The sequence below is a fragment of the Schistocerca serialis genome, chromosome 9 (genome assembly GCF_023864345.2).
Source record: "Schistocerca serialis cubense isolate TAMUIC-IGC-003099 chromosome 9, iqSchSeri2.2, whole genome shotgun sequence".
Taxonomy (NCBI): Eukaryota; Metazoa; Arthropoda; class Insecta; order Orthoptera; family Acrididae; genus Schistocerca; species Schistocerca serialis.
Genome location: NC_064646.1, coordinates 322,722,768 through 322,735,791, shown reverse-complemented (window position 1 = coordinate 322,735,791; position 13,024 = coordinate 322,722,768).

Here is a 13,024-nt window from a genome sequence, read left to right as displayed (position 1 = left end):
GTCAGTCTTTCTGCAGCAGAGAAGGATGCAGTCATTATATTTTAAGGTGACGTCGATGCCGATGTCATTTGAGACGTAGCGTGAGCTCGGATAGGGGGTAAAAAAGAAAAAAAACGATGTACTTTTCTTAATGCGTAAGCTACATACCTAACCGTTGGCATCAATGTTCGTGTTACTGACGGTATCATTACATTTGATTTTCCGCAAAAGTGATGCCATTTGAAGTGTAAAGAGGAAGAACTGGGATCCACTGTTATAGAGTCTCACATACACATGACTGTTGCCTAATAGTGCAGACGGGTCGTGGAATGCAGTTAAGTGATGTATGCTTAATCAGTATGATAATAATTCTGGTCACGACAGACGACCATTAGATCTTAATGGTTGAAGTGAAAGCGATTCAAATTTTTGTGTAAAAGTAGCTCTGTAAGGCAGTACTGGAGAATCCGGTAACAGTTTCAATAGAACTGTGTCACTGTCGTTGGTAGTAAGGCATTCAGTCATTCCCTCCGGACTGAAAGTCATATTGAATGAAACATTGCAGCATTGTTGCAGACGAGTGTTCCGGAGGAAGCAGCAGACTTGTCCTGGATCTGTTAGGCAGGTGGAAAAGGCGTGCGGTCGTAAAACAAAACTCTCTTCCCACGTAGTACCGTCTTTATATCCAGCCGAACCGCTAGCAAACGGCTTCCGAAATGACCTGAAAAGAATTTATTGCTCGTTCTACATCTACATCTACCACTATACTCCGCAAGCCACCATACGGTGCGTGGCGCAGTACACTGTGTTTCACGCGTCTTTGTTTGGAGGCTGTAAGCAACTGCGCAAGAAAATTAGCGTCCCATACGAAGGAGCAAAACGAGAATAATGGAAAATAGTCGAATTAAGTCGGGTGATGGTGAGGGAATTACATTAGGAAATGAGACACTTAAAGTAGTAAAGGAGTTTTGCTATTTGGGGAGCAAAATAACTGATGATGGTCGAAGTAGAGAGGATATAAAATGTAAACTGGCAATGGCAAGGAAAGCGAGAAATTTGTTAACATCGAGCATAGATTTAAGTGTCAGAAACTCGTTTCTGAAAGTATTTGTGTGGAGTGTAGTATGTATGCAAGTGAAGCGTGGACGATAAATAGTCTGGACAAGAAGAGAATAGAAACTTTCGAAATGTGGTGCTACAGAAGAATGCTGAAGATTAGGTGCGTAGATCACATAACTGATGAGGAGGTATTGAATAGAATTGGGGAGAAGAGGATTTTGTGGCACAACTTGACTATAAGAAGGGATCGGTTGGTAGGACATATTCTGAGGCATCAAGGGATCACCAATTTAGTATTGGAGGGCAGCGTGGAGGGTAAAAATCGTATAGGGATACCAAGAAATGAATACGCTAAACAGATTCAGAAGGACGTAGGTTGCAGTAGGTACTGGGAGGCGAAGAAGCTTGCACAGGATAGAGTAGCATGGAGGGCTGAATCAAACCAGTCTCAGGACTGGAGATCACAACAACAACAACAACAACAACAACAAGGAAGGCTGCCGTTAACACCACAACACAAACGCGAATGACGTCACATAGCGTCCAGTGCTGAATGGCGGTGCTGCATTATCCCGGATGATCATCGTCAGCGAGTGACGACTTGGGGAGAGGGCCCAGTCTTCCTCAGTGATGTTACTGCGGGCGTGATGGTGTAGGGAGCCATCGATTACGACACCAGGCCACGGCCGCTGCTGACTGATGAAACTCTGTCGCAACAGCGCTATGTCGCGGACATGATGCGAACTCACGTGTTACCTCTCAAGCGACAGTATCTCAGTGCCATTTTTCAACAGGACAACGCTCGTCCACGTAGTACACTTGTCTCTCTAAACCGACCTGATCTAGAGGTACGTCTAGGGCCAGCAAGATCGCAAAATCTGTCCCCGACAGAACGTGTATGGGACCAGCTCAGACATCAACTACAGCGTCAGTATCTAGGATATCAAGGATCCGCCACAACAGCTGTGGGCCATCTTGCCTCAGGAGAAATACAGCGGCTTTATGACAACCTTCGCAACATAATCACTGCCTGCATCGAGGCTCATACTGCCCAGTTATTCGCAAATTTGACTCGATTTGGCAATCACTGGAATAACATGACGTATCCTCTCAATCCGTAAAGTTCCACTTCGTTTCCTCCTTCCCTTCTCGGTGCTTCAATCTTTTTGTCAGGCAGTGTATGAAAAAATCGAAGAGGGCAGTCGTTAATCTCCCGCGATAAGATTGTCCAATTTTATAAAGTCAGAAGTGCGTGCCACGTCCGTCTGCAGCGAGCGACCTTCTGAAGGAGAACGGCAGCGCGGGCTGAGTGTTGGCGAAGTGGACCAACAGGATGCCGCGCCGCGCCGAGCGGTGCTCTGCTGTGCTGCATAAAAATGAGACAAAAACAGCCGCATTATCTCTCCGTCGCGTAGGACCTGCAGAGCTGCGTCGAGGCCCACCAGAGCAAGCACGCAGCTGCCCATTACAATTGCACCATCAAGAGCGATGGCAAATGACGACATTTTACTTATTGTGTGCATACAGTACGAGATAAAGAGCACATTTGTAAAAGATTTGGGGATGTACAGTGTTTGAAATTCATAGCGCAAGACTACTGTCTCTGGCAGCAACAACGGTTCTAAAGCCGTCAGCACGCGGACCTTGCATACGAACGTTGAGAGTTGACCGTGCAAGTTTTGGATCACGAATAAAGTGGTAAAGTTACGTTTTTCTACGTCTAACAGTAGCTGCAGGCCGTCCAATAAACTTGTAGATGACATGATGTATGCAGAGAAAAACGACAAAAAAAATCGCAGAAAATATGCCGGAAACAGCGGCAATAACTGGGAAATCATGCGGAGACGTATAGTAAATAAGAATCAAAGGCCCCACTGATGATGGCGATATTCGTTGCTGAAAATAATTTGGGAGAATAAAACGAATGAATAACAATAAGTGTCGCGCGGGGTACCCTTGCAGTCTAGGGCACCTTGCCACGGTTCGCGCGGTTGCCCCCGTCGGAGGTTCGGGTCCTCCCTCGCGCATGTGTGTGTGTGTGTGTGTGTGTGTGTGTGTGTGTGTGTGTTTTGTCCTTAGCGTAAGTTAGTTTAAGTAGCGTGTAAGCCTAGGGACCAGTAACCTCAGCATTTTGGTGCCATGGGAACTTTCCACAAATTTTCAATTTCCAATAACAAAAGTGTTTTGCATCAATGCGGACCCACCATCCCATATTATTGTTTTTGTATGCAAATACGGATCAATGGAAGAGTTTCACGATAAAATTATTGTTACTTCCGCAGCACCACGTTTCGAAAACTTCTATCCTCTTTTTGTCTAAACTGTTTGTCGTTCATGTTTCACTTCCATGCAGGGCTACACACCAGACAAACACCTTCAGAAAAGACTTCTTAACACTTAAATTTACATTCGATGTTAACAAATTTCTCTTCTTCGAAAACGCTTTTCTTGTCGTTGCCAATCTACACTTTATATCCTTTCCACTTCGGCCATCATTTGCATATACAGACATCTACTACACTTCATGCTAATTTGACATTTTTTCCACGACGCCTTCGTGGAGCTGCAATTTTAGAGGGCAGCACAGTACTTCACATGAGTGGTTGTAGACTGTATGCACGCCACCGGGAAGGCAGAAGGTTGTGCCACGAGGTACGTTCCGTCGGCTCTCGAAATTGCCTTTTTAGTACTACTAACGGCGGAACGGATGCAGACGCGTTTAGACATGCTGTTCTACAGTACCCCACTTCCATATTCCATAGAGATACAGGAGTTGAAAAAGATTTCTGAGAGACTTACAACGTTAGATATCAGAAACGACTGGAGTTACCGTTATTTAGCTGCTAACTCCGTGAATAGAGCATTTTGGTATGCGGAAGTGTATTCTAAACGTTCGTATAAGCTATTGATGCGTGGTAAAGCTAGTCAGCACGTCACGCCGAGTTACAATGGACGTACGAGATATCGCAGTGTGTGAAGAAAAACAGCAATAGGAGATCTCTGGCCTTGTCCCCCCTCCTTTTTCTCTTCTTCTGTGTGTGTGCGTGGGTGGGTGGGTGGGGGCTTGCGTGTGTCACATAGGAGATCTTGTTTTAACGCTTCTGTTTATGGGAGTTCTCTTCAGGTGTCTTTATTTGTTTATTTATCAGTTTTACACTACAGCCTGTTAAGTAGCATCTGACTGTTACTTTTATACATACACACCATCTTTCTACGGCAGCACAGATTATGCTAAAACAAGTATGAGCACTGTTAAAACTAGTCCCGCCCATGTTCAGGCACCTATTTACAGAATATTATCCTAATACACCAAGAAGAAATGCAGATGATAAACGGATATTCATTGGACAAATATATTATACTAGAACTGACATGCGATTACATTTTCACGCAATTTAGGTGCATAGATTCTGAGTACCCACAACAACCACCTCTGGCCGTAATAACGGCCTTGATACGCCTGGGCATTGAGTCAAACGGAGCTTGGATAGCATGTACAGGTACAGCTGCCCATGCAGCTTCAACACGATACCACAGTTCATCAAAAGTAGTGACTGGCGTATTGTGACGAGACAGTTGCTCGGCCACCATTGACCAGACGTTTTCAATTGCTGAGAGATCTGGAGAATGTGCTGGCCAGGGCAGCAGTCGAACATTTTCTGTATACAGAAAGGCCCGTACAGGACCTGCAACAGGCGGTTGTGCATTATCCTGCTGAAATGTAGGCTATCGCAGGGATCGAATGAAGGGTAGAGCCACGGGTCGTAACACATCTGAAATGTAACGCCCACTGTTCAAAGTGCCGTCAATGCGAACAAGAGGTGACCGAGATGTGTAACCAATGGCACCCCATACCATCACTTCAGTATGGTGATGACGAATACACGCTTCCAATGTGCGTTCACCGCGATGTCACCAAAACGGATGCGTCCATCATGATGCTGTAAACAGAATTAGGATGACGTTTTGTCATTCGTGCACCCTGGTTCGTCGTTGAGTACACCATCGCAGGCGCTTGCCCTGTCTGTAATGCAGCGTCAAGGGTAACCGTAGCCAAGGTCTCCGAGCTGATAGTCCATGTTGCTGCAAACGTCGTCGAACTGTTCGTGCAAATGGTTGTTGTCTCGCAAACGTCCCCATCTGTTGACTCAGGGCTGCACGATCCGTTACATCCATGCGGATAAGATGCCTGTCATCTCGACTGCTAGTGATACGAGGCCGTTGGGATCCAGCACAGCGTTCCGCATTACCCTCCTGAACCCACCGATTCCATGTTCTGCTAACAGGCATTGGATCTCGACCATCGTGAGCAACAATGTCGTGATACGATAAACCGCAATCAAACTTAACAAAGTCGGAAACGTGATGGTACGCATTTCTCCTCCTTACACGAGGCATCACAACAAAGTTTCACCAGGCAACGCCCGTCAAGTGTGTATGAGAAATCGGTTGGAAACTCCTCATATCAGAACGTTGTAGGTGTCGCCACCGGCGCCAACCTTGTGTGAATGCTCTGAAAAGCTAATCATTTGCATATCACAGCATCTTCTTCCTGTCGGTTAAATTTCGCGTCTATAGCACGTCATCTTCGTGGTGTAGCAATTTTAATGGCCAGTAGTGTAGCTCGCATGATTTTGTGCCATGTGCACTAACCAGTATTGCCGTGCAAAAAAAAAATTAGTTATCAGCGGAAACCACCTACTTAAGGTTCCGAATTAATCGATCATCAGTCAAAACAGTGAAGAAGCTTAGTCTCGTGGAACAAAAGTGATCAAACGTAAATATTTGGTCGCTTTTATTCCATGTCCGATAAAACGTTTGTTAGGAGTCAGTTCCAAACGCAGTCAGTAAACATTTCTGGAGTACTTTCTTTCCTTCACGCTCAGTGTAATAAATCTACGAGACCTCCAGAAAAGCGGCAAGCGACTACGGATGCCACGTCCATTAGGCATACTTTATTTTCCGCAAGGCCATTCACATGCCACATCCACAGAGAGGGTGGAAAGTCAAGGGGGGACGGCAGAAGCACAGCAGAGAGAGACCCGATATAGACATGCCAGAGCTTCCAGAATCGAGAAAACGGTGAATCTTTCTCTGAGAACCACGACCGATAAATCTCTCCGCAACATTAGAGCGACACGAATGTGCGTGAAACACTGTGAATAGACCGAGGCGACGATGCGCACAAGATCCCACCAAAGCCCGCTTATACATATTCCCCTACCTCACACACACAGAGAGGGGGGGAGAGGGACAGGGGGAGAGAGAGGGGGGGGAGGGAGAGAGAGAGAGAGAGAGAGAGAGAGAGAGAGAGAGAGGGAGAGGGAGGGGGGAGGGAGAGGGAGGAGAGTGGGAGAGAGGCAGACTGGTGAGGGGGGGGGGGCTGTAAAAACCCGGAAGCTGCTGGCTAGCATCCAGCCGCTGGCCGTAATGGGTGGCTACGGGCGCTATAGGAGAAATGATAAGAAACAGACGGAATCTACCCGGCGGAGACTTCCGCACGGAAAGTTCAGCCATTACACAGCGTTCCCCAACACATCACTAAATGAAATGCGTCCCCTCGAGAAACGTCGTTGAATTGTGTTGGAAATAACTACTTTGTTGTTTTCCTTATCAGGAGCGAAGGGACTGTTTTTCATGATGAAGGGGGAGAGTTTAGCGTGCTTTGTTCCCAAGCCAACAGCGAAATTTCCTTAGCAATATCTCGATGTGATTTTTTTCTGTATTTACCTTCTACTCACAAATTAGCATTCCTTATCCTGAATCCGGTGATTGTTTCGATAGTCGGATGCTCTACTTCGTGCAGCGTCAACTAAATCTCATTTACACCTTCTGAAATTTTTTGCAGGTCTTTCTGGTGTTCTTATGAGCAATTCGCCTAGAAAGCTGCATAAAGTAGCATGAAACATCAGACCCTCGAGGAGACTGAAACACGCGTATAGGAAAGAAGAAACTGGCTTAGCGTTCCGCCTGTCACGGGTAAAGGAGCTCATATTTGACAGGGGGACAGGATCGCTACCGTGACTTTTCGCAAGAACGTTAGTCTTAAGTGATTTGGACGAAGCCGAACGGGAATTTGAAATCTGGTCTCTCCCACTGCCTTAACCACTACTTCACATTGACCGCTTACAATGCAGATTATCACATGCCATATACCTATGAACTTGCCAATACATACACCTAGTCCGAAGAAGTTAAATTGTAATAGCAACGAGGCATTTCTGTAACAAATAAGTGTGTGTCAAATGTTCTTCACCTGTTATTGATACATAATGAATGTATTTATGTATCCAAGCTGTCTGATAATCTGCCTCAACCTCAGAACAGGAAAATTTTCTAAAATATTTAACACTGCAACACCTGTGCTCCAAAATCATTAAATGGATAGTCGTATAATACTGAAGTTAGAGCAGTCAAACGCGATGAGAATTAGTAGAAAAAAATAACGAAAAAGGCAAGAAAGGACACAGCCAAATATAGAAAACAGTTTCATAACTCGATTAACGAACGAGTTTCCTCGTGAAGAAAGAGCAAATATGATGAGTAGAGTTGTGAACTGAACCTCCTTCTAACCACTTGTTTCGTGAGTGCCGTACACATACTTATGTGTTTATTCCGCTCCACACGCCAATGACTGCTGCAGAGTGCTGGACGCTGAGTCACAGGATCCAAACTTTTATGAACACCGTGAGACTGAATTCTGCCTGGTGTCGATGCGGGTACGTGACGCGGTAGGGTTATTATATACACTCCTGGAAATTGAAATAAGAACACCGTGAATTCATTGTCCCAGGAAGGGGAAACTTTATTGACACATTCCTGGGGTCAGATACATCACATGATCACACTGACAGAACCACAGGCACATAGACACAGGCAACAGAGCATGCACAATGTCGGCACTACTACAGTGTATATCCACCTTTCGCAGCAATGCAGGCTGCTATTCTCCCATGGAGACGATCGTAGAGATGCTGGATGTAGTCCTGTGGAACGGCTTGCCATGCCATTTCCACCTGGCGCCTCAGTTGGACCAGCGTTCGTGCTGGACGTGCAGACCGCGTGAGACGACGCTTCATCCAGTCCCAAACATGCTCAATGGGGGACAGATCCGGAGATCTTGCTGGCCAGGATAGTTGACTTACACCTTCTAGAGCACGTTGGGTGGCACGGGATACATGCGGACGTGCATTGTCCTGTTGGAACAGCAAGTTCCCTTGCCGGTCTAGGAATGGTGGAACGATGGGTTCGATGACGGTTTGGATGTACCGTGCACTATTCAGTGTCCCCTCGACGATCACGGCCAGTGTAGGAGATCGCTCCCCACACCATGATGCCGGGTGTTGGCCCTGTGTGCCTCGGTCATATGCAGTCCTGATTGTGGCGCTCACATGCACGGCGCCAAACACGCATACGACCATCATTGGCACCAAGGCAGAAGCGATTCTCATCGCTGAAGACGACACGTCTCCATTCGTCCCTCCATTCACGCCTGTCGCGACACCACTGGTGGCGGGCTGCACGATGTTGGGGCGTGAGCGGAAGACGGCCTAACGGTGTGCGGGACCGTAGCCCAGCTTCATGGAGACGGTTGCGAATGGTCCTCGCCGATACCCCAGGAGCAACAGTGTCCCTAATTTGCTGGGAAGTGGCGGTGCGGTCCCCTACGGCACTGCGTAGGATCCTACGGTCTTGGCGTGCATCCGTGCGTCGCTGCGGTCCGGTCCCAGGTCGACGGGCACGCGCACCTTCCGCCGACCACTGGCGACAACATCGATGTACTGTGGAGACCTCACGCCCCACGTGTTGAGCAATTCGGCGGTACGTCCACCCGGCCTCCCGCATGCCCACTATACGCCCTCGCTCAAAGTCCGTCAACTGCACATACGGTTCACGTCCACGCTGTCGCGGCATGCTACCAGTGTTAAAGACTGCGATGGAGCTCCGTATGCCACGGCAAACTGGCTGACACTGACGGCGGCGGTGCACAAATGCTGCGCAGCTAGCGCCATTCGACGGCCAACACCGCGGTTCCTGGTGTGTCCGCTGTGCCGTGCGTGTGATCATTGCTTGTACAGCCCTCTCGCAGTGTTCGGAGCAAGTATGGTGGGTCTGACACACCGGTGTCAATGTGTTCTTTTTTCCATTTCCAGGAGTGTAGGCTGAGTCACTAACTATGTAAGTAGGCTGTTTAGGTTTTAATATTGGTAACGCCACGTAGCGCTTTGTATGAAAATCATTCGCTGTGCTGTGTGCAGTCTGTGGCTGGTTGGCATTGTTGTAATATTCGCTATTGTAGTGTTGGGCAGTTGGATGTGAACAGCGCGTAGCGTTGCGCAGTTGGAGGTGAGCCGCTAGTAGTGATGGATGTGGGGAGAGAGATGGCGGAGTTTTGAGAGCGGATGATCTGGACGTGTGTCCATCAGAGACAGTAAATTTGTAAGACTGGATGTCATGAACTGATATATATATATATTATGACTCTTGAACACTATCAAGGTAAATACATTGTTTGTTCTCTATCAAAATCTTTCATTTGATAACTACGCCTATCAGTAATTAGTGCCTTCAGTAGTTAACATCTTTTATTTAGCTGGCAGTATTGGCGCTCGCTGTATTGCAGTAGTTTGAGTAACGAAGATTTTTGTGAGGTAAGTTATTCATGTAAGGTATAGGTTATTGTTAGTCAGGGCCATTCTTTTGTAGTGATTATTGAAAGTCAGATTGCATTGCGCTAAAAAAAAAAAAAAAAAAAAAATATTGTGTGTCAGTTTATTGTTGATGAGAATAGGTAAAGAGAGAAATGTCTGAGTACGTTCAGTTTTGCTGAGCTGTCTGAAAATCAAATAACATAGAGGTTTTCCAGCACTGTCATTTATAAATTTTTCTAAGGGAATGTTTCAAGTTTGTGGGACAAATGTTGCATGGGACAATGGGGGCTATAATATGACGTTGGTTGTTTGTTGCTAGGTGAGGTCGCGTCAGAGATAGGAAGGTCAACTTTGTTTTTTTTCCCTTTTTTTTTAATGAGATGTTATAGTTTGGTACTTATTTTCTCATAGCAGCTATCGAGACGAATCGAATGATGTGTAACAGTAAGGTCCTTGAAGGTCAACGTAGGTCACAAAGGTGGCATGCATGTCTATTTACAGGTGTTCGAAGTGATGACCATTGGTATCAATGCAGTGCTGCAATCTTTTATCATGGATTCAGTGGTATTCCTTATCACATCTGCACTTATGGAAGCAGATGCTGTGACAATTATCTCTCGCCGGCTAGTGTGGCCGAGCGGTTCTAGGCGCTACAGTCTGGAACTGCACGACCGCTACGGTCGCAGGTTCGAATCCTGCCTCGGGCATGGATTTGTGTGATGTCCTTGGGTTAGTTAAGTTTAAGTAGGAGACTGGTGACCTCAGAAGTTAAGTCCCATAGTGCTCACAGCTATTTGAACAATTTTCTCTCGCATATCTTCAGTTGTAGTTGGAACGTCTTTAAAGCATCCATGTTCGTGAAGGCGGGAAGACAGAGTTTAGAACTATCAGCAAGTGAAATTAAAATCCTTCCCGATAGGCATAGTTCCACAGACCCGGTAGACAGTTACAGACAGCAGGAGTGTGTGAGGCGACAGGCTTCTGCGTGTGTGTGCGTGCGCGGCCTAAGACTGCGCAGACAGTGATTGGTACTGAGGACACAGACCCTGCTGTGGAGGAGTCGTCAACACCAGTCGGCGCTCGCTCCAGCGCACTTAAGTAAACGTCCCCTGGGTGGTAACCAATTAGAGGCGGACGGCGGCAGGTGCTGGCACACAATGGCTCATTGTGTCGCGTGGGAAGCGGCCAGGTGTGCCGACCTACCGCAACTCCGCCTCTCCGCCCTTCCATATTCTGCTCCCCGTCTCGCGCTGACGGTTTAGAGGCAGTGCCGGAAATAAATCTTTACGAGGGTGGGGTCCAGCGGCTAAGTACGCTGCTCCTTAACCGTCGTAACCGTATAGTAAAGGTTTCCTTCTAACAAGAAACAGGGACCAGACAATAGTCTAGCACTCTCTGAACAGTGGTCTGCAGACGACCTCTGTTACAATCGTCGATGACGTTGACGGTTGGGCTGTGCGATGTTGGCAGACCATCGACGGTCATTTTTATCTTGTCACTGAAGGCTAAACGTCGATTGCCGATTGTAATCCGCTCCAAAGCAACGACGTTAAATAATGGATATGTACAATGATGTAGAAAGCAATAAAAAAATTCATCTAATATCATATTTATTAATCAATAAGTACAGCAATAATTAACCTTACAAATGGTTCAAATGGCGCTAAGCGCTTTGGGACTTTACATCTGCGGTCATCAGTCCCCGGTGTGGCCGTGCGGTTCTAGGGCGTTTCAGTCTGGAACCGCGTGACCGCTACGATCGCAGGTTCGAATCCTGCCTCGGGCATGGATGTGTGTGGTGTCCTTAGGGTAGTTAGATTTAAGTAGTTCTACGTTCTAGGAGACTGATGACCATAGATGTTAAGTCCCATAGTGCTCAGAGCCATTTGATTTCATCAGTCCCCTAGACTTATACTTACTTAAACCTGACTAACCTAAGGACATCACACACGTCCATGCTCGAGGCAGGATTCGAACCTACGATTGTAGCAGCCGCGTGGTTCCGGACTGAAGCGCCTAGAACCGCTCGGCCACAGCGGCCGGCAATTAACCTTACACATCCCAAAACTTTTTGCCTATAGACTTTAATGCTTTTGTATTATCTGTTTGTACTCTAGTAACGATCCATGTGTTATGCCACATTTAACGTAACACGTAATTCCATTCCGTAATGCAAAAAATTAAAAATCTCGTCGAAGAATATGACCTTATTACACTGCTGCAAACTCCGAAATTGCCTGTAATGTTAACGCAAACCGCGTAAAAATAAAGATAATTGAAAGTCTATTTACAGTTATCTTTCAAAGTATGAAATGGAAGGAGTAAAATTATTCGAGAACTGACAGTACATAAACACCTGAAAAGCCTTAATTGTGGATGTGTTGGTTTCCTTTATTTAAGCATTTATTTTTACGAGGATCAAATGTACTTAAATAATTCGAAATATTATTTTTAGCAATAAAAGGGATCACCAATTTAGTATTGGAGGGCAGCGTGGAGGGTAAAAATCGTAGAGGGAGACCAAGAGATGAATACACTAAGCAGATTCAGACGGATGTAGGTTGCAGTAGGTACTGGGAGATGAAAAAGCTTGCACAGGATAGAGTAGCATGGAGAGCTGCATCAAACCAGTCTCAGGACTGAAGACCACAACAACAACAACAACAACAATGGGTGCACACTACTTGTCATCACGAAAGTGTGAATTGAATAAACAATGAAAGATTTTCGTCCCATCTGAGCTACAGCGAAAGCCAATGTTGCTGCATTTTTAGTTTCGTTTGGCAAACAAACAAACATTATCCGAACAGGCCTTCAAGGTCCAAAGCTAACGATCGACCACCATATAATCCTCAGCCCTTAGACGTCACCGGATGGAGATACGGAGGGGCATGTGGTCGACACACCGCTCTCCCATCCGTCGTCAGTTTTCGTGATCGGCGCCACTACTTCCCAGTCAAGGAGCTCCTCCACTGGGCTCGCATGGGCTGAGTGCACCCCGCTCGTCAACAGCACTCGGCAGACTCGGGCAATGACCTGTCAAGTGCCAGCGAAGTCAGACAGCGCTTAACTTCGGTGATCTGACAGGAACCGGTGTTACCACAGCGGCAAGGCTGTTTTCCATTGTCGTACGGCTAATCGCAAAATTTTGTACTGGTATTCTTAGCAGATATGTTCACAATAAGTTTTGTTTAAACGACAAAAAAATTATTGTCAATGGCAACAAGTAGCCTGGTTTTCCTGTTATCATCTAAGTTCGATAAGTTGCCTTTAACACCTATGTTACGATGTGCCTAGGTGTACTCCGTGTTACCACCTCTCGACGTATGTGGTTA